We start from the raw sequence: 21,037 nt of genomic DNA on the forward strand, positions 1-21,037 counted from the left end.
TTGTCTATAGATTGATCAACTGCATCTCTACTGAAACTATGTGTGATATGTTCTACTAAATCCTCTAGCATAGTTTGTTGAAGCTTAGGGAGATTCACTGTCCATTTATCATCATGTCTTCCACATCCTGAATAGTCTCATCAATAGGAAAATTTGTTGGCATCAAATCAGCTATAGGACCTAGTTTTGTCCAATTATCATACCAGAAGTTAGCTGAGCCATTTCTTGTCTCCCACCATATATCCTTTTCAATCACATCTCTAGCTTCTAACATTTTTTTCCATAAGTGTAAGCCTCCTCTCCACTGCACTAGAGTTGGAATTTGTCTCTTACAATACTTATTCCATATATAGATGGACCACAATGTGCATGTGGTTATAAACCTCCACTATAACTTAGCAAAAAGAGCACCAGAAATGTCAAATAAGGATCTAAACCCCAGGCCTCCTTCATTTTTTGGAACACACTTTTAATCAAGCTGACCTATCAGAGCAGTTCGTCCTAGGGGTTGTCTGCAAAGTCGTGTCCAGTAGAGTCTTGTTTATGGTGTGTTGCGCGCCACATTTATAAACAGGAGGCTACAGGGCATTTAGGATGGTTACCCTTCTTTCATATCTAAGATCGTGTGATAGAGTCAAGTCATAGGAAATGAGATTCCTTATACTAACCTTTGATCTCAGCAGAAGCACAGTATCGACGGGAGAAAGTGAGTGATGATATGGGAAGTCACAGAGGTAAGTCACTTCGTTGAGGCTACGTTATCAGAATATATATATATATATATATATATATATATATATGATAATGGATCAGTTGACATAGAGGTAAGTCAGTGTAAGTCCAAGTAGAGGAATTGATTAAATGTATCTCTTGATGATGAGTTCAGTCATAAGTTTGTGAACTAGACAATTGAATGAATCAGTACAAAGGTAAGCAATGGCACGAATGATATGTGTCGGGTAAGGTAAGAATATTGCATGTATGATTGAGATGTAAAGATGAAGAATGAAAAGGGAAGGTAAACAAGAAGATATAAAAGGGTAGATCGCTAAAGGATCAGGAACATCTCGTGGTGTGATATATGAGGTAAGTTTTGATATCTTTGTTCTTTTACCGGAAATTGGGAGCCCTGGGTGGCTAGGATATGTCGTCTATATATATGCCCTGCGAGGCATTGCTGGTATTTGCTGCATGCAGGTTTTGGATAGTAAGAATTATAAAGGAGACTCTGCTAGAATTTTTCAAAATCAGGTCATTTGGTTAGGTACACCTAATAGGAAGAAGCGTGAAAAGGAAATATCGTAAATAGACAATAAGTGGGATGTGTTGCTTTAGAGGAATTATGGATTTGGCATGGCTTGAAGAATGATCTGTGAGGAAGGTGAGTTATACAAAGAGAAGGTTATTATGAAAAATTCAAAGATATTAAAGTATCGAAAGGATTACGGGATTAGTTATACATTTAAGTCAAGTTAAAAAGTATTACCGCATATAGATACAGCCTAATCTTGACATATTATAGATGTCGAAGCTATAGAGATAGTTGTATACAAGTTAGATTGAGGGGAATAGTACGGTTGCGTTAATAAGGCGATATAACATGAAGGGACTACGCGAGGAGTTGAGGCCAAAGGTAGGATGATAAGCGAAGGACATACGCCTATGATATTACAGATGAATTGAGGGAAAGTGCAAGGCAACTCAAGTTAGAATGTTAAGGAATGATAAGAGTGAAGGGACATAAGGCAAGCTATGAAAGTATCATTGAGTTAAGCTAAATAGAACATAACGAAATTGAGATCCAAAGAAGACCGAGGACAGAATTAGAGTGCAAAAGGAAAGGAAGCATTAAAAGATAACCATAAGGTAAAGGAAAGAGGAAGGTTAGGATGATTACACGGAATGATATTTATGGTAAAGTGAAATACCAGCGAAAATTGGGAAGATTGGTAGTACTAAAATATGATTTAAAAAGAGAGGGTTAACTCTAATGGAGTGTGACACTGAAGTATCGATTGGGATGGATAACCACAAGTGAAATACGACGAGTCTATTAGTAAAATGAAGTAACGGCATGACAGAGACAGGGGCATAGAATACGAAGGTTTGTAACGAATGTGAATAACTTGGTAAGACAACTTATTTGGTAAGTGTAATAGAGTCAATCAGAAAGAGTTACAGGTTAAGTATGCTTACTCCACGAGGTTTATTCTATTTTATAAGCAGTGTTACGAATGAGATGAAGAAGTGGTACTCTATAGAATTGATTATGATTGGGATATAATGAGAACATAGCAAGAACTGTAATACAAAGTAAGTAAAGTATAGCGAGGAAACGACTAGAGAGGTGGCATGTTCTATGTGAATAGAGAGTGAATGCAAGTGTGAAACCAATAAGCGAGCCATGAAGCAGTGGATAAGAAAGCTTATAAGACCTTGTTAGGGAAAGTTCAGCATAGAGGTTTCGCAATGATAGGACTGATAGCAAGCATGAGGAAAGAGGAAGTCAACTCGAAAAAGAAATCAGAGAAAGGTGATATAGCAAAGTAGTGACGGAGAATCGAGATCACAAATGACATTTTGGCTGGATGTAAAATACTAAGACTACGGAAAGATGAATGACTAAATAGAACGATTGTTAGGAAAAAGATCAGCATAATAAGGATGAGATGGAATGAGTAGGATAAGTATTGGAAGCGAAGAATGGATTGTATAGAAGTAATATATTTTGAAGGACAAAGCCGGACTAAGTTAAGAATAGGTTTCCTTGTGCGAGGAATAAAGGATTAATTATAAAATAGAGTAAGTATGGGTATAGAAAGAAAAGGAAACATGTGAAGTACACTAGCTTAAGAAGTAGTCGTATTATGAGGAAAAAAAGATGTGTCTCCTACGGATACCCTATACTAAGACAGAACAAATAAAGTACATAAAGGAATAAGCTGGAAAGAAAAATGTGGCTATGAGTTACGAGTTCACCACATGACGATAAAGCGATAAAGTAAGGATATCACTAATAACAAGTAAAGATATGATTATGATTGTCTTTGAAATCAATGCTGAGTACAACACAAGAATAAAAGAGCAGGACGAAACTGACCAAATTATAGTATAAGTATATGGTAATCAAACAAAAATTCAATGAGGATATTGAGGATCGGCTCACTACAACATTCGAGGACGAATGTTTTTAAGAGGGGAGGATGTTACACCCCGTATCTTCGAAGAATCACTTATCAAATTTGAAACATAAGTACATTGAGTTATGGTTAAGTAAAACCACCTTGGAATATAAGGAGCAAGCATTATTAAGTATATTTAATGAGGAAGGATGTATATAAGGTATACCAGAAGGTTTTATAAGGAAATGAGTGGAAGAAATCGAGTAGTACGACTTTGGAAAAAAGGATGGGTAATGTTTTCTGTGAAAATTTTGGTCCAACTTGGTGGACGAATATCTCTTAGCATATTTTTATAGCCCGTATCTTGTACATTTGGAAATCCCAAAGTCGTTGTGGGAAGTTAAGGACGAGATCATTTTCAAAAGTTATTTTAATAGATGAGTTGGTTATAAATATTATTTATGAATATTATTGCATGGAAATATTGAGAAGGGTTAAGGGTAAAAAGGGGAATTCGCAAAGTGGTCAATGGAAATAATGTGGAAGCTTAGGGGCAAAATGGTAATTTTACAAAGTTCAAGGAAAAAAAATCCATGAAGGAGCCATGTTAGCCGTGCATTATATGCCTTTATTTTAAGTATTGGGGGCTATTTGTAAATTCTAAAAATGTGGGGGTCAAAGCTTCTTCAAGAAGACAATTAGTCTTCTTTGACTAAGCTTAAGGAAAAATCAAGAAAATGGGAGAATTTTCTAGAGAGGGGCATGTGCCCCTCACATGATTGGACACATATATATATGTTGTCTTCTAATTCAAGACAAGTTCATGAAACTTCAAGAAAGAAAAATAAATGGAGAGCAAAGAGAAGGGCAAATTCGGCCAAGCCATGGAAATTCAAGCCATAGAAATATTGCTCCAAAAATTATTTCTTGTGGTATCTCCACCAATTCAAGGGTCCTCTACAACGTGGCATAATTGTTTCGGAAGATAAGTCATTCGTTTCGTCGTTCCCGCATCCGAGGCAAGTTGAGAAGTTGAAGAAGAAATGTGAGTTTTAACCTTGTTTTATGTGTTATGAAGGGTTTATATGTGTTGTAGTATGCTAAGATGGAAGAAAGCCATGATAGAAATCAAGTTGAAGTTGAGGCCGTGTAAGCGGTGTTGGGCCGTGTGTGTATGTTGTGATGAAAGTTATGAATTAATGTTAATTAGTATGTTTTGAATATTGTAGTGTGAGGAAAAGAATGAAAATCATCCTTAGGTGTGTGTTGAAAAATGAACAAATTGTCGTTAGCATTTTAGTTGCCGTCGTTATGGATTCTATGATGAGAAGTGTAAGTTTAATGACTCAAAATAATGTTATGTTGGTTGTGGGATGATTTGGAAATTTATGTGAATTTTATGTAATTTTTGTATTTAGGAGAATTGTATTGTTAAGGTGTGGGGTAATGGTGTAAGTTATGAATTTGGAAGAGAAGAATGTGTTTGGTGCAGTTCTCGGGTTTGGAGGCAATTTCGGGTGAGTCGGAGCCTTGTTTGAGTTGTGTGAAATATTGTGTGAATTGAATTGGATATTGAAGTTGAAATATAAATGTTGGTATTGTTATTGATAATTTGGCCGGGTTGAATTCCCGGAATGTTGACAATTGGCCGAGTTGAATTCTCGGGTGTGCTGTTGTTGATTTGGGGCCGAGCCATATTCTCGGGGTTGGTATATTTACAGGGGAGGTGCTGCCAAAATTCCGGCAGAATATATGTGAATGTGTTTGAAAGGTCAAGGCAAGTATATGATAATGAAACTAATGAATGGATGAATTCTCTTGCATGTAGACAAACAAGTTGGATGCATAAGCGTAGCTGGTAAGGCGCGGCACAGGTATGTAAGGCTTACCCTTTCTTTCTTTTGGCATGTCTTAGAGCCAAGTAAGGTGTGATATTGATATATTGGGGCTATTCCATTCTGTGATTCCGAGTCTGTTTATGATTTGTATGTCCCCCCTAGTTTAAGTATCTAATAATCCTGATAGGCGGATTCTGACTTAGGTGTTCTGACATCCGTATTTTGACATAAGTATTCTGGTCTGAGAATTCTGACATAAACATTCTGATGTAAGTATATGGCATAAGCGTTCTGGTATGAAAAGTTCTGCTACAAATAAGTATTCTGAAGTAAGTATTCTGACATAAACACGCTGAGATAAGTATTCTGACATAATCCTTCTGATATAAGTATTCTGGTATAAGTAATCTGTTACGGATATTCGGATAGTACGTTAGGTTAATCCCTTGAGTCTTGATTATGTGCATTTAGTTTCTCATTTTCTGCTCGTGCATAGAGTCTGTTTCCTTCACCGAGTCCCTGGCCGGTTTATGTCGTGCGCGCGGTTTCCGAGTTCCTCGCTTGAGGGCCGGGCGCCGTATATGAATTCTGAAGTATGATGTGTTACGAAGTATGATGTGTTCTGGTTCGCTGAACCACATATGATCTGCTATTGTGATATGATATGATGATTGTGTGTCGGAGATTGGAGCAATACTTCTGGAGTTAGATGTGTGTGGCGCCGAGGGCAGGGCGGCGCCACGTTTTCCCCGGGTCCCGCGTGGGACTGGATACCGTTCTTGGCATGCATGGTCTGTATTTCCAGTAAGTTGTTTCTATCACTTTGCATATCGTACATAAGTTCTGTACATCTGTATCTGATTATGACTTGGTCTGTCATACATCTGTACCTTTGATTCTGATTATGATTCTGCTTACTGTATTCTTGCCTTACATACTCAGTACATATTCCGTACTGACCCCCTTTCTTCGGGGGCTGCGTTTCATGCCACGCAGGTACACCCAGATGAGCGGAAGACTTGGCTAGGAGGTTTCAGCGGGATTGGCGAGCTCCACTTCCCATCGGAGTGTCGCCGAGTCTGAGTATGCATAAGTTGTGCTTTCTGATTTGTGTTAGAGACTTTGCAGACAGAGTCGTGGGTACGAAGAGTGAGTTCGTAAGCAGCTCATATGTCCACAGATTCTGTTTGGTTTGGTCCGAGATCTGTGTCTTAGGCAGCCCTATTTGCTATGGTGGCCTAATGTGGCCTATATGTTCGTAAATGTACGTATGTTCAGGCGATGTACATTCCGCCTGCTTACAGGATTTGATATGATATGTTTGATATGTTTGATAAACGTGGCCGCTTAGGACGATGTCTGTCCTCTGTTTCTGTTGAAATTCCTATTATATGCTTCATGTAATTTGATCTGTAAATTGGAAATAATATGTATGAAATGAGAGTCTGAGGGTTCGCTCGGCTCCGTATGTGGGGTCGGGTGCCCATCACACCCTAGTAAATTCGGGGTGTGACAAAGTGGTATCAGAGCGAGGTCTGTCCGTGGGGTTGTCTGCAAAGTCGTGTCCAGTAGAGTCCTGTTTATGGTGTGAAGCCGGCCACATTTATAAACAGGAGGCTACAGGGCATTTAGGGATTGTTGACCTTCCTTCTGTTCTAGATCGTGCGATATAGCCAAGCCGTAGGAACTGAAATCCCTATGTAAGCCTTACATATGACGGAAGAGGTAAGTGGTGACACGGAAAGTCACAGGGGTAAGTATTGACGTATTTGACCTGTTACTTGGAATTGGCAGTTCCGGATGGCCAAAATGTGATATAGCCGTATGTTCTGTAAGACGTTATTGATATTTGCTGTGTATAGGGGGATGGTATGAAAGGAACGAGGTCTGATGGGGGATTCAGAAAGTTGACAAGTAATTTTGCTACAAATCATTATGTAAAAGCGGTGAGTGGGAAATTCGAACGGACTGATATCTGGGCATTTATGAAGTAATGGCAACGAAGGTGTATCTGTTACCATCAGGAATCTGGGAACCTACGACGAAAGGTAGTTACACCCCAAAGTAAAGGGGTGAACACAGAGGGCCGAAAAGGGTAAAATGGTAATTGTGGAAGAAAAGACATGTCACGAGGGTGTCCCGGGATTTGTAAGACCTTGACTAGTCTCAAATTATGTAATAAAGGTCATATGTGGAAGTGGACGCGAAAATATCTGCATTAAGGCACCGGATTCTAACAAAGTTTCAATGTTAAGCGTGCTCAGGTAGGAGCAATCCTAGGATGGGTGACCCCCTGGGAAGTTTACAAGGAAATTCTACATATTCTGACATAAAAGACAAATGAAAAACCAGACTAGTCTAAGTGCAACTAGAGTATATGGGATGGTTGGAGACCATAAGAGGACGCGTAGAACGAGGCAGATTACCTCGGTGAAGAGACGAAGAGTGCGTCACAGCTCGGGAATCAGGATGAGCTTAAATAAAGTTCGAAGATATTTTGTGGGCTTGTTGATAGTAAAAATATATATAGGTATATGTGAATGTGTGGGATATTCCACATATGATGACATCGATGGCGTATGTGCCCTAGCAATCGGAGCTATGGTAAAAGAAGGCATTGATCGCGTAAGGGTACCGAAGTTCGAGGGACGGCAAGAGTATATGGTACAAGTGTGGCGAAGTAATGGTGGGAGTTCCAGTATAATGGTGTTTGAAGAAGGAAGAGAGTGAGCAGATAGGAAACAGACAGATCAGAATATCGGAAGGAGGTTCGAGGACCAATGTGGATAAGTGAGGATAAAGGAATAGTGAATAAGGATAGGGGGATACGAAAGAGGAATGCTTAGGTCTGTAATAATGATAAGATGAGAGATTCATAGAAGAACAAGTATGTAGCTATGATGATGTATAAGTAAGGATAAAGAGAGTAAGGATTCTGTGCCGAGGGCAAGAATAGCGGAACGCTGGAGAAATATGGATGTACAGTTACAGCAAAAAAGCGCAATTAAGGAAGAATCACGGGTAGGTGGACCAAGCAAGTAAAAGGACGAGTTGTGGATGGAAAAGTATAGGAAATGTGGACAAAATGACGACGTAGACAGAAAGCAAAGGAAAAATGTACGATAAGAAGTTTTCGATATGCAGGCATAAAGTTGGAGGAAGGTAAGGGATAATGTATAAATGAAGACTACATGAGAGGACTGTTGGCGTATGAGGAACCCCTTAAAGGGGGGGGGGAGACCATATCATCTTAAGACAACAAGGGGTCGAAATATTTTCAAGTACTAGAAAAAGAGACCCATAACATAGAATGAGGACTCGTGTAAGGATTCAGGGGTTTGATAATGAGGAATGTAGGATAAAAAGATATGGAATGGGTATGGAGAAAAGGGAAACTATAAAGGAACCCCCTCCCGAAGTGCTACAAGACCCCATAAGGACAGTTGAACATTCGAGGACGAATGTTCTAAAGGGGGGGAGGATGTTATAGCCCGTATCTTGTACATTTGGAAATCCCAAAGTCGTTGTGGGAAGTTAAGGACGAGATCATTTTCAAAAGTTATTTTAATAGACGAGTTGGTTATAAATATTATTTATGAATATTATTGCATGGAAATATTGAGAAAGGTTAAGGGTAAAAAGGGGAATTCGCAAAGTGGTCAATGGAAATAATGTGGAAGCTTAGGGGAAAAATGGTAATTTTACAAAGTTCAAGGAAACAAAATCCATGAAGGAGCCATGTTGGCCGTGCATTATATGCCTTTATTTTAAGTATTGGGGGCTATTTGTAAATTCTAAAAATGTGGGGGTCAAAGCTTCTTCAAGAAGACAATTAGTCTTCTTTGACTAAGCTTAAGGAAAAATCAAGAAAATGGGAGAATTTTCTAGAGAGGGGCATGTGCCCCTCACATGATTGGACACATATATATATATGTTGTCTTCTAATTCAAGACAAGTTCATGAAACTTCAAGAAAGAAAAAGAAATGGAGAGCAAAGAGAAGGGCAAATTCGGCCAAGCCATGGAAATTCAAGCCATAGAAATATTGCTCCAAAAATTATTTTCTTGTGGTATCTCCACTAATTCAAGGGTCCTCTACAACGTGGCATAATTGTTTCGGAAGATAAGTCATTCGTTTCGTCGTTCCCGCATCCGAGGCAAGTTGAGAAGTTGAAGAAGAAAGGTGAGTTTTAACCTTGTTTTATGTGTTATGAAGGGTTTATATGTGTTGTAGTATGCTAAGATGGAAGAAATCCATGATAGAAATCAAGTTGAAGTTGAGGCCGTGTAAGTGGTGTTGGGCCGTGTGTGTATGTTGTGATGAAAGTTATGAATTAATGTTAATTAGTATGTTTTGAATATTGTAGTGTGAGGAAAAGAATGAAAATCATCCTTAGGTGTGTGTTGAAAAATGAACAAATTGTCGTTAGCATTTTAGTTGTCGTCGTTATGGATTCTATGATGAGAAGTGTAAGTTTAATGACTCAAAATAATGTTATGTTGGTTGTGGGATGATTTGGAAATTTATGTGAATTTTATGTAATTTTTGTATTTAGGAGAATTGTATTGTTAAGGTGTGGGGTAATGGTGTAAGTTATGAATTTGGAAGAGAAGAATGTGTTTGGTGCAGTTCTCGGGTTTGGAGGCAATTTCGGGTGAGTTGGAGCCTTGTTTGAGTTGTGTGAAATATTGTGTGAATTGAATTGGATATTGAAGTTGAAATATAAATGTTGGTATTGTTATTGATAATTTGGCCGGGTTGAATTCCCGGAATGTTGACAATTGGCCCAGTTGAATTCTCAGGTGTGCTGTTGTTGATTTGGGGCCGAGCCATATTCTCGTGGTTGGTATATTTACAGGGGAGGTGCTGCCAAAATTCCGGCAGAATATATGTGAATGTGTTTGAAAGGTCAAGGCAAGTATATGATAATGAAACTAATGAATGGATGAATTCTCTTGCATGTAGACAAACAAGTTGGATGCATAAGCGTAGCTGGTAAGGCGCGGCACAGGTATGTAAGGCTTACCCTTTCTTTCTTTTGGCATGTCTTAGAGCCAAGTAAGGTGTGATATTGATATATTGGGGCTATTCCATTCTGTGATTCCGAGTCTGTTTATGATTTGTATGTCCTCCCTAGTTTAAGTATCTAATAATCCTGATAGGCGGATTCTGACTTAGGTGTTCTGACATCCGTATTTTGACATAAGTATTCTGGTCTGAGAATTCTGACATAAACATTCTGATGTAAGTATATGGCATAAGCGTTCTGGTATGAAAAGTTCTGATACAAATAAGTATTCTGAAGTAAGTATTCTGACATAAATACGCTGAGATAAGTATTCTGACATAATCCTTCTGATATAAGTATTCTGGTATAAGTAATCTGTTACGGATATTCGGATAGTACGTTAGGTTAATCCCTTGAGTCTTGATTATGTGCATTTAGTTTCTCATTTTCTGCTCGTGCATAGAGTCTGTTTCCTTCACCGAGTCCCTGGCCGGTTTATATCGTGCGCTCGGTTTCCGAGTTCCTCGCTTGAGGGTCGGGCGCCGTATATGAATTCTGAAGTATGATGTGTTACGAAGTATGATGTGTTCTGGTTCGCTGAACCACATATGATCTGCTATTGTGATATGATATGATGATTGTGTGTCGGAGATTGGAGCAATACTTCTGGAGTTAGATGTGTGTGGCGCCGAGGGCAGGGCGGCGCCACGTTTTCCCCGGGTCCCGCAAGGGACTGGATACCGTTCTTGGCATGCATGGTCTGTATTTCCAGTAAGTTGTTTCTATCACTTTGCATATCGTACATAAGTTCTGTACATCTGTATCTGATTATGACTTGGTCTGTCATACATCTGTACCTTTGATTCTGATTATGATTCTGCTTAATGTATTCTTGCCTTACATACTCAGTACATATTCCGTACTGACCCCTTTCTTCGGGGGCTGCGTTTCATGCCACGCAGGTACACCCAGATGAGCGGAAGACTTGGCTAGGAGGTTTCAGCGGGATTGGCGAGCTCCACTTCCCATCGGAGTGTCGCCGAGTCTGAGTATGCATAAGTTGTGCTTTCTGATTTGTGTTAGAGACTTTGCAGACAGAGTCGTGGGTACGAAGAGTGAGTTCGTAAGCAGCTCATATGTCCACAGATTCTGTCTGGTTTGGTCCGAGATCTGTGTCTTAGGCGGCCCTGTTTGCTATGGTGGCCTAATGTGGCCTATATGTTCGTAAATGTACGTATGTTCAGGCGATGTACATTCCGCCTGCTTACAGGATTTGATATGATATGTTTGACATGTTTGATACACGTGGCCGCTTAGGACGATGTCTGTCCTCTGTTTCTGTTGAAATTCCTATTATATGCTTCATGTAATTTGATCTGTAAATTGGAAATAATATGTATGAAATGAGAGTCTGAGGGTTCGCTCAGCTCCGTATGTGGGGTCGGGTGCCCATCACACCCTAGTAAATTCGGGGTGTGACACATATGAAGTGTTTTAAGGTGAAACAAAAGCCTAAAATAAAGTTCGTCACCTCTAGTTTCCAACGCAACAAACCGCTCATCGATTGGACTTCGGAGTAGAGAATTATGGACGTTACAAGTTCAGCTGGCAGAGCAGAAACGCGTGCTACAGTGAATTTGACCCTTATAAAAAGGGTAAGAACCCCCTTTTTTCACCAGATTTGCCCAGAAAGTTCCAGAAAATTGAAGAGAGAGAGAGAGGGGGGATCACAAAGTGAGTAATTTTCAAGCGAGGAGTATTAATTGAAGCTCGGATAAATGCATGGATGTGATTCTAGCATGGTTTTGCGGTGGATTCAAGGTAGATATTGAAGATATCTCTGTTTTAACACAAATAAGGTATGAATCTCCTATTATTAATGTTAATTTTGGTTTATTTACGGAGATAAAGTCGTTAAATAATTGTATAGCGAGTTGGTTGGTTGTGGAAATTGGGAAAGCATCGTGTGAGATGTTTTATGGTACATATTGGTGTTGGAAGTGATGTGATTGTCGTTGTTGTTGTTGTTGTTGTTGGTTGCTGAATTATAATTTCGGGCTAGCATATAAACAGGGGAGATGCTGCCGAAATTTCAGCAGATTCTAGAAACAATTAAATTGAAGGCTTAAGATGAGCGTATGATATTGAGCCTAATAATAGTATGAATGGTTTATATATAGATTTATGAGCTTGGAATGATAAACGTTGAACGACTAAGGCGACCGAAAGGTATGCTAAGGCTAAACCCTTTCTTTCTAAAGGAATGATTCTTTTGTTATAAACCTTTGTACCATATCTATAATATCCTTGTTTCCACAAATGCTAGAAGCCTATGAATCTCATGGTCCTTACGATATTATTGAGCTTATTCATGATCTTGTGACTATTCTTTGAGATTGATCTCACATCATAATACTTGTTCTTTCTGTCACGACCCAACCCCGTAGGCCGCGACTCGTGTCCGAGCAAGACACCTTACGTACCCAGTAACCCCACACCAACATATAAATTAGATACATAAATATATAAAGTCAAACGGAGTCACAAGCTATCGTACATAACCAGATGTAGCGCACAGAAGCCGATAAGGCCATCACAGAATACGTCTTTCCCAGAACATATACACAACCCACATATGTGTCTACAGACCTCTACGAACAGTAATAACAGAAACATAAGACGGGATAGGGCCCCGTCGTACCCCTGAATAGCGTACATATATACAATAGTAGAATACTATACCAAAATATAGGCTCCGGATAAAAGAACGCTCCAAAATAGCAGAACAAAGTCCTAAGCGGGCGGATCAGCAAACCTGTCGTCTGTACCTGCGCGGCATGAAAACGCAGCCCCCGAAGAAAGGGGGTCAGTACGGAATATGTACTGAGTTGTAAAGCATGAAGTACAGTAGACGAAATCATAACCGGAACAGAAAATACAGAGAATGAGTGCAAAGTCCACGATATCAAAATGTATACTTACAAAACGTAAATAATGCATGCAGAAACATATGCCAAATCCGGCCCCAATACGGGACCCGGTGAACAGAACGTGGCGCCACCCCGTCACTGGCGCCACAACACATCATACTTCAGAGTAGGGAATAGCTCCGTAACATATCATAACATATCAGATGGCCACACCATATCATATCATATCATATCAGAACATAGGTGTACATGGCACATCATACTCCGGACCCATGTACATGTCATACCTGCCCCCTCACATCGAGGCACGGCGAACAATGCAGTGGAATACGCTTGATAACAAATCCTGGCCCGGGCTCAGTGAAGGAAGCATTGAGGCATCCACGAGTGGAGTAGTGAGAAACTTATGCATCATAAAATATTTACAAATACTCGACAGAATAATCCGAATGACAGGTCATTTAAGAAAGAAATCAGACGATAGTCATAGTACGTACCTTTCGGATGTCGCGGGGGATTATATCGAATTAAAGCTTTTGGGATTGTTTGAACATATCAAAATATAACATTACAGAATCTCGATAGCATAACTCAGATGGCAAATCATATAAAAGAGATTGAACGGTAATCATAGCGTATGCCTTTCGGATGTCACGATGGTTTATATCAAAATAAGCTTTCTGAAATCGTTTTCATGTTTCAAAATGCATTATGGAACTCAACAAAATAATTCAAACAAACGTCATATGGTAGTTAGAAGAGTAACCAAAAGTTTCCTTTGAATTCTACTTCAGAACAAGTCAAACGGAACAAATCAGAAAAATCCGGGAGTAGTGGTCCCACCTCGGGTCAAACGAGGTGGCGGACACAAGGTATGTGTAATAAACTTTATGGAGTCTCTTATGAGGGTTTTAAGGTAATCGGATTTTATTTACACAAGTTCTAGGTATTTAAACAACTTTCCTAACCATTTGCAACATAATTAGTTCAATTCCACTGAATGGAAAAGGGGCAAATTTAGACGCGGATTCCAAAGAGTAGAGTAGTCCCCGAGGTCCAACTTCAAACCTAATACATCTAGGACATGCCAAGAGAAGGAAAGGGTGAGCTTTACATACCTTATTCTCTCCTTACGCCTCTCCAAATTCAAATCCCGTTTCGTCCAAAATCTACATTTGGTCACATTTACCAAATATTAATCATAAGGTTTAAAAGTTCAATCTTAATCAATACTTGTCTACAGAAATTTGGGCAGCATCTCCCCTATACATACAACATCCCCGAGATTCAACTCGGCTCAAATAGCAACAACCATACCAAACAACAATACCAATAGTCATCAATGATCGACTAAAACGCATTCTAACATAAATAGTCTTCTTTTGCGAATAATGCAACAACTTCCAAACCAACTTTACACTTTCAAGTTAATATCAATATTTCCATATTCATACACTAATTTAAGATCATACAAACATAGGCCAAGAATATTCCAAGCCATATATCCAATATTCAATAATTCCATCAATTCCATATTTCACCCAAAAGTCTTACATATACAACAAAACCATCAAAACACATTTTCTACTTGCAAATTCATGATCAACAACATCAATCCATACTTTCACAACTTCATTTTCCATAATATCATAAAATCACACTAAAATGACATAACCTTCTACAATCCATTTTATTGCCAACTTAAACCATTTAGCCCTCATTTACATCATAAGGATCACAACAACACAACTAACACATTAAACAAAATTAATCCATTTCCATTCCAATTCCATACATCACACGGCCAACACCTATATTTCCAACTTCAACCAAATTCATTCAACTTTCATTTCCAATATAAATTCCACCATAACCACAACTAGAGTACAACACAAAAATTCAATTCATCATATCTATACATTAACACACACACACGTCCACTTTCATATAAACACACCCACTTTGCAAACTTCCATATTTTCATAAATTCTACTCATTTCTACATACTACAACATAAACCAAACTTCATAACATAAGAAAAATTAATTGATTCTTACCTTTTTCCACAATCTTCTTCACTTGACCAAGTTGTCAACTTGAAGAAACAAATGCTCTTTCTTCCAAAACAACTACACCAAGTTGTAAAGGACCCTTGAATTAGTGGAAATACCACAAGAAAATAATTTTTGGAGAAAGATTTCAAAGAGCTAAATTTTTCTATGGCCAAAGCCGTATAGGCTCTTCTTGCTCTTGTTATTCTTGTTTTTCTCCTTGTCTAATTCTCTTGAAGCTTCTAATGAAGTATGACTCATATATGGTCCTTTATTTTAATTTAGCACATGGAAATTTATAAAATTCCATGGGCTTGGGCCATGTTGGCCGGCCACCCCATCTCTTTTGGGCCTTAATTCCTTTTTTTTTTTGGGCCAACCCGGTTGGTCCCGAGTTGGGCCTAGCCCACTGACCTTTCGACCTTAAAACGTCCATATCTCCTTATACCGATGTCACCTGGGAACCCACGACCTATGGTTTGGAAATCTAATTCAATTATCTACAACTTCTATTTCTTGGTATTTTTCCAAATTCCAAACTTATAATACCGTTTTTGCCCCTCGAAGTCAGGTCACCCGAAAACGTTTTCTTAAAAATATTCGTTTGGAGGGCTTCCACTTTGATTTGGCCCAAGGGCCCTTCACGAGTTGTGTTTAACTTTACATATGCGATTCATATAACTTGTCACATGTTCCAAAAAAAAACTCTTGACGTGTGGGCCCCACCTCAGCTTACAAATAATCCGACGTTCGAAAATACAGGATATAACACTTTCGAGGTGAGATATAGCGATGACGATTCTATTTCTACTGCTATCTAAGTTCATGATTCTCGAGACTCCCATGACAACGTCGACTTCACCTTAATATAGTTGATCTTCTAAGGAAGGATATAGTGATAACGATAATGCTAATGATGATGTTGATTTCATTTATGTATTTTTATGTATATGTATGTATGTATGCATTGCATCCCACTGATCAGTTGGGTAAGATGATACCGAGTCCCGAAAGGGCTGGGTAAGATGATACCGAGTCCCAGAAGGGCCGGGTAAGATAACACCGAGTCCCGAAAGGGCCGGGTACGGATATGACAGATGTATGTATAGTAAGTGTATATGAATGCATATGTATGGATGTTGTGTATGGATGTGTATGAAATGTTTTTCCTGTAGACGAGTAGTTTACATGGTAGAGATCTTAAAAGAGTACGAGGTATAATTACTTACTTTATCATATGTTTTCTTCACTCTGATATCATACTACCATTCATGCCTTACATACTCAGTACATTGCTCGTACTGACGTCCCTTCTTTTGGACGCTGCGTTTCATGCCACGCAGGTGTATACAGATGAGTAGAGGATATTGCTAGAAGATGTTCCAGCTGGATTGGCGAGCTCCATTTCCCTCCGGAGTGTTTCCGAGTCAGAGTATCTATGTTATGGTATCTTAAATGATGTTAGGGACTTTGCAGACAGAGTCACGTATATAGCATGTCAGTCTTGTAAGCAGCTCTGCAAGCCGACGTATCATTATGCATTATGTTACAAATTTCATATGATTACAGATTTTACTTGATTTAAGAACGACGAAAAGAATGTTTTTGAAAAGCTTTCATTATGCATTTCATTTCATCATTTAAGAGTCCAGTGAGATTACGAACATAGCGAGAACCAGTGGGTTCGCTCGGCTCTGAGTAAGGGGCTGGGTGCCCATCATACCCTATCAGGATTGGGGTGTGTCATGACCAATGTCTACTTTTTCCTTCTTCCTTATTGCTCAAAAAAAATCTTTTGTGTAACTCATTCAAACTGTATTTAGTAGGTGCAATGGCTAATAACAGATATAGAGGCATACATTGAAGTACACTAGTGATTAAGACTTCCTTACCACCAAAAGAAAGGAGTCTTCCCTTCCAATTCTGTAGCTTGTTTTTGACGTTATTGATCAAATCATTGAAGTACACCTTCTTCTTTCTAGTATGGAATATTGGACAGCCTAAGTACATAAATGGGAAGACTTTTCTAGTGAACCCTGTAGTCTACTCCACCTCATGACACAAAGCAGCTGAAACTTTCTGATGCAAATAGAAACAACTCTTGTTTCTATGGATTTTCTGTTCTGAAACATCTTCATACTTCCTCAAGACTATCATAATCATCTCCAATGACACCTTATCTGCTGAGGTAATGATTATGGTGTCATCTGCATATGCAAGATGGTTCAAGTTGGCACTCTATTTAGGCATACCATACCCCTTGTATTGTTCATGATCAAATAAAGAGTTATGAGCTCTTGATAGCACCTCTACAGCTAGAACAAACAATGCCGGTGATAAAGGATCACCTTGTTTCACTCCTCTGGTTGAGTAAAAGAAACTATGAGACTGGCCATTTAACATAACTGAGTACCAGTTGTTAGCTAGCAACATCCATATCTGATCCACAAATGCTCCATCAATTCCCACCCTTTACAGAACTTTGGTTAAAAACTACTACGACACTTTATCATAGGCTTTACCCATGTCTAGCCTAATGACCTCATTAGCAGTTTAACATCCCGTAAATCCGTATAGAGTGAGCAAGCATCATATGAGTCCTTTGGAACATTATATGTTGGGTTGCGTGCATGAATTTGGGCTAAAGACCCAAGAAGAGATGGTCAAAATGAAAATTCACTGTAGTTTCACGAAAAAGTTGTTTGACGGTCGCTCTTTGTACAGTCGATCTGTTCGATGCTCCGTCATTTGCACCGTAGAAAGTAAGGAAGATAAAGTTGCTTGCTGAGAATTTCATGACTTTGACGGAGCTGATCGACGCACCGTCGATCTGTTCGATGCCCCATCAAATTGACCTAGCACAAAGACCATTCGACGGAGCAAATTGACGCTCTTTCGATCTATTCGACGCTCCGTCGATTGTACCTGACGGGTTGAAATTATATAAGTTGCAAAATTTTAGTTTTTCTTCCGTTCTTTTCACTCTCAAAAACCCTAAGGACGAAATTATCTCTCTAGGGATCCAACACTAAGGTAAGAACATTTTAATCACTGATTATCAATCCTAACATCAAACCCATGATCTTGTGACTATAACCTAGGGTTTGCAATATAATTCTTCCTAAAGTGATTCAACCTAGGGTTTGGGTGTTCTTCACTAGAAAAGTGAGTTGTTAAAATTTGTTTAACATACTAAGGTATGTCTCTCTTTTAAAAACCTTATCATAGATATATGTTTTCTTCTCAAAGGCTCTCTATTGAATAAGAAGGTGAACTTCTCATGCAAAACCCTAATTCATGTCTTTTCCTGTGGTTGGTAGGCGTGAGGGGACAAGCCCACATTGAACCTTGACTATATTATCCTCTATATACGTATATGAAATCATAATCATTTTCTTCTATAAGAGATGATTAGTGATGATTGTTAATTGTTGGTATTGATGACTTTACAAAGAAACTAAAACAACGGAATCTTGTTTAAAGAAGTGGAAACGTTTTCAAGATTATCTATGAAATTATGGATTTTCGTAATGGCATAATAAACTCTAATGTTATTTAATAGTGTGACTACTTTAAGATAAATGGTGAATCGGCTTCAAGGATATGACCTTTGTTGTTGGGTTTAGACTAGCTACTCGGGAGGAAGGGTAGCCACTATGGATCCTAGTGTGACAATGCCTAGCCTTTCGGGAGAAAGATTGGCCACTTCTGGGTTTGCCACCTGCGGTGTGATTATGACTAGCTGTTACACCTTGGAAAAATCCCTTGTATATGTACAGTTAATAGGCTAATAGAGGACATAGCGTATGCGATGTTTTGATGAGTAAGAAATAGTATTTGATGACCCTCAACGAGATTTCAAAGGCATGTAATGCAAGGAAAGAAAGTTGTCAAGGAAAGCGAACCATATGTTGTGTATCGGATAAGAATTTCAGGAAACGAATCTATGATGGCATAATTATGTCTTGGAGACAAGTAATAACGTCCCTTAGATTGGTATTGAGATGTTAAACAAGTTCCAAGAAGGTTTCATAAGGATTGGAGATTAAACGAGTCGACGAAAACAAGTTCCGGAGAAATGGACAATATACGGCCAGACATACTGGCCGTATAATATTCACGGACCGTATGTCCAGTCCGTAGATCCAGTCCAGAACAACATGGCTCACTGGACCAAATATACGGTCCCAACATACAGTCAGTAAAAATTATACAGACCGTATGTTGGTCCGTATAAAGTGGTTCGGCCAGCTTTTGTATTCTAATATAAGGGACCCTTCTCATTTCATTTTCATTCCATCCTCCACTCCACAAGACAAGAACACTCTAGAATATTCTCCAACATCCATCCACTATAAAATCAAAGGAAATCAATGATCAACAACACCAAATCCATGAATCAAAGTGTATGAAACCCAAGTAAAGTTCATCTTTCTCAAAGAAAAACGAAAGAGGTGAAGTAGGGTTTTGGTGCTAGAGGGGAAACTCCACTCAAGACTTGTTCAACCATCATCTAAGTTAAGTTTCATGACTAAATCATGTTGTTTAAGGTAATGGAAGATTAAGATACTTGAATTGTAGCAAGACATAGGAAATGGGTCATTAATGAGTGAATAGTGCCATGTTTGGATGGTAGTTGGATTGAATCATAAATGTTGGTGTGTTATGATTGTGGATACGTCATAAATGACATGTAGACTGTTATATCCCGTATTTTGCGCATTCGGAAAATTTGAAATAATTTTGACTTGTAGGAAATAAGGCTATGTTTTTATTTTATTTAATACATGTGTGATATTCATGAAAAATATTGATGCGGGAAAACGGAGGAAGGCCAAGGGAAAAATTGGAATTTTAGAAATTATTTCCGTGAATTACAAAATAAGATCCATAATAAATTAGGCTAAAAAATTGTAAGAGAAAATGAGGCCCAATTCTTATACGGGTGGCCGGCCATGGCTAGCCCAAGCCCATGAAATGTTAATTCACCCATGTGATAAATATACTTAAAAAGGGACTTAATATTTATTCTCCTTCAAGATGTTTCAAGAAAGAAAATTGAGAGCACCTCAAAGAGAGGCCTTCGGCCATAGCGAAAAAAAAAAAAAAAGACAAATTTCCAAGTCCTTCAATCTTGATCAAAAAAATCTCTTCCTTCTTGAATTCTTATTAAGTACAAGACCCTCTACAACGTGGCATAATTAGTTAAGCGAGAGGACTACGTTTGTGGCAAGAGAAAATTTGAAGAAAAGAGGTAAGAATTTTATCCTTTTATGTTATGGAAGAAGTATATGTGTTATAATGATTAGAATTGCATGGAAATCATGAAATTGGTGTGAGTGTGTGCATGGCCGTGTAGTGTGTGTGAGGCTGTGTGGTGTGGGGGTGAAGGGGAGGTGAGTTAAATTTTATTTAGCTCGCTAGTTGTGTCGTTGTGGCATTTATGATTAAATAAAGGTTTAATGACTCGAGTTGGCATTGAAATTGGTTATAAGTCGTTATCGGGAATTTTGTGATTCTAATGTAGTTTTTATGTAATTATGGAAGAAAAATTCAAAAATGTGAATTATTGTTGTTGTTATTGAATTTGGAAGAAGACAATGCGACTTGGTAATTTCGTTGCATTTGTAGAGGTTTCGGATGGAATATGGAGTTGGCGGAATTGTTTAAATCCTTGAATATTGTTTGGAATGCTATTGAATTATGTTTGAATAATCTTGAATTAGTTAATGAATATGGAAATGTTGATATTAGTTTGAAGGTGTGAAGTTGGAATGGAAGTTGTTGCACTATGTAGAAAAGAAGAATATTTATGTTAGAATGTGTTTTGTTGTGATTGTTGATGTTGTTGGTATTGTTGTGGTAGTTTTTGTTGATATTATGGCCGAGATAATTCTCGGGGATGTCGAATTTATAGGGGAAATGCTGCCGAAATTTCTATAGACAAATATGGATTTAAGATTGAATTCCTAAAAGCTTGTAACTCACATTTGGTAATTATGACCAATCGTAGATTTTGGAGGAAACGGGATTTGAGTTCGGACGAGCGTAAGACGCGAATAAGGTATGTAAAGCCCTACCTTTCCTT

Source organism: Lycium barbarum, chromosome 7 (assembly GCF_019175385.1).
Source record: "Lycium barbarum isolate Lr01 chromosome 7, ASM1917538v2, whole genome shotgun sequence".
NCBI classification, from domain to species: domain Eukaryota; kingdom Viridiplantae; phylum Streptophyta; class Magnoliopsida; order Solanales; family Solanaceae; genus Lycium; species Lycium barbarum.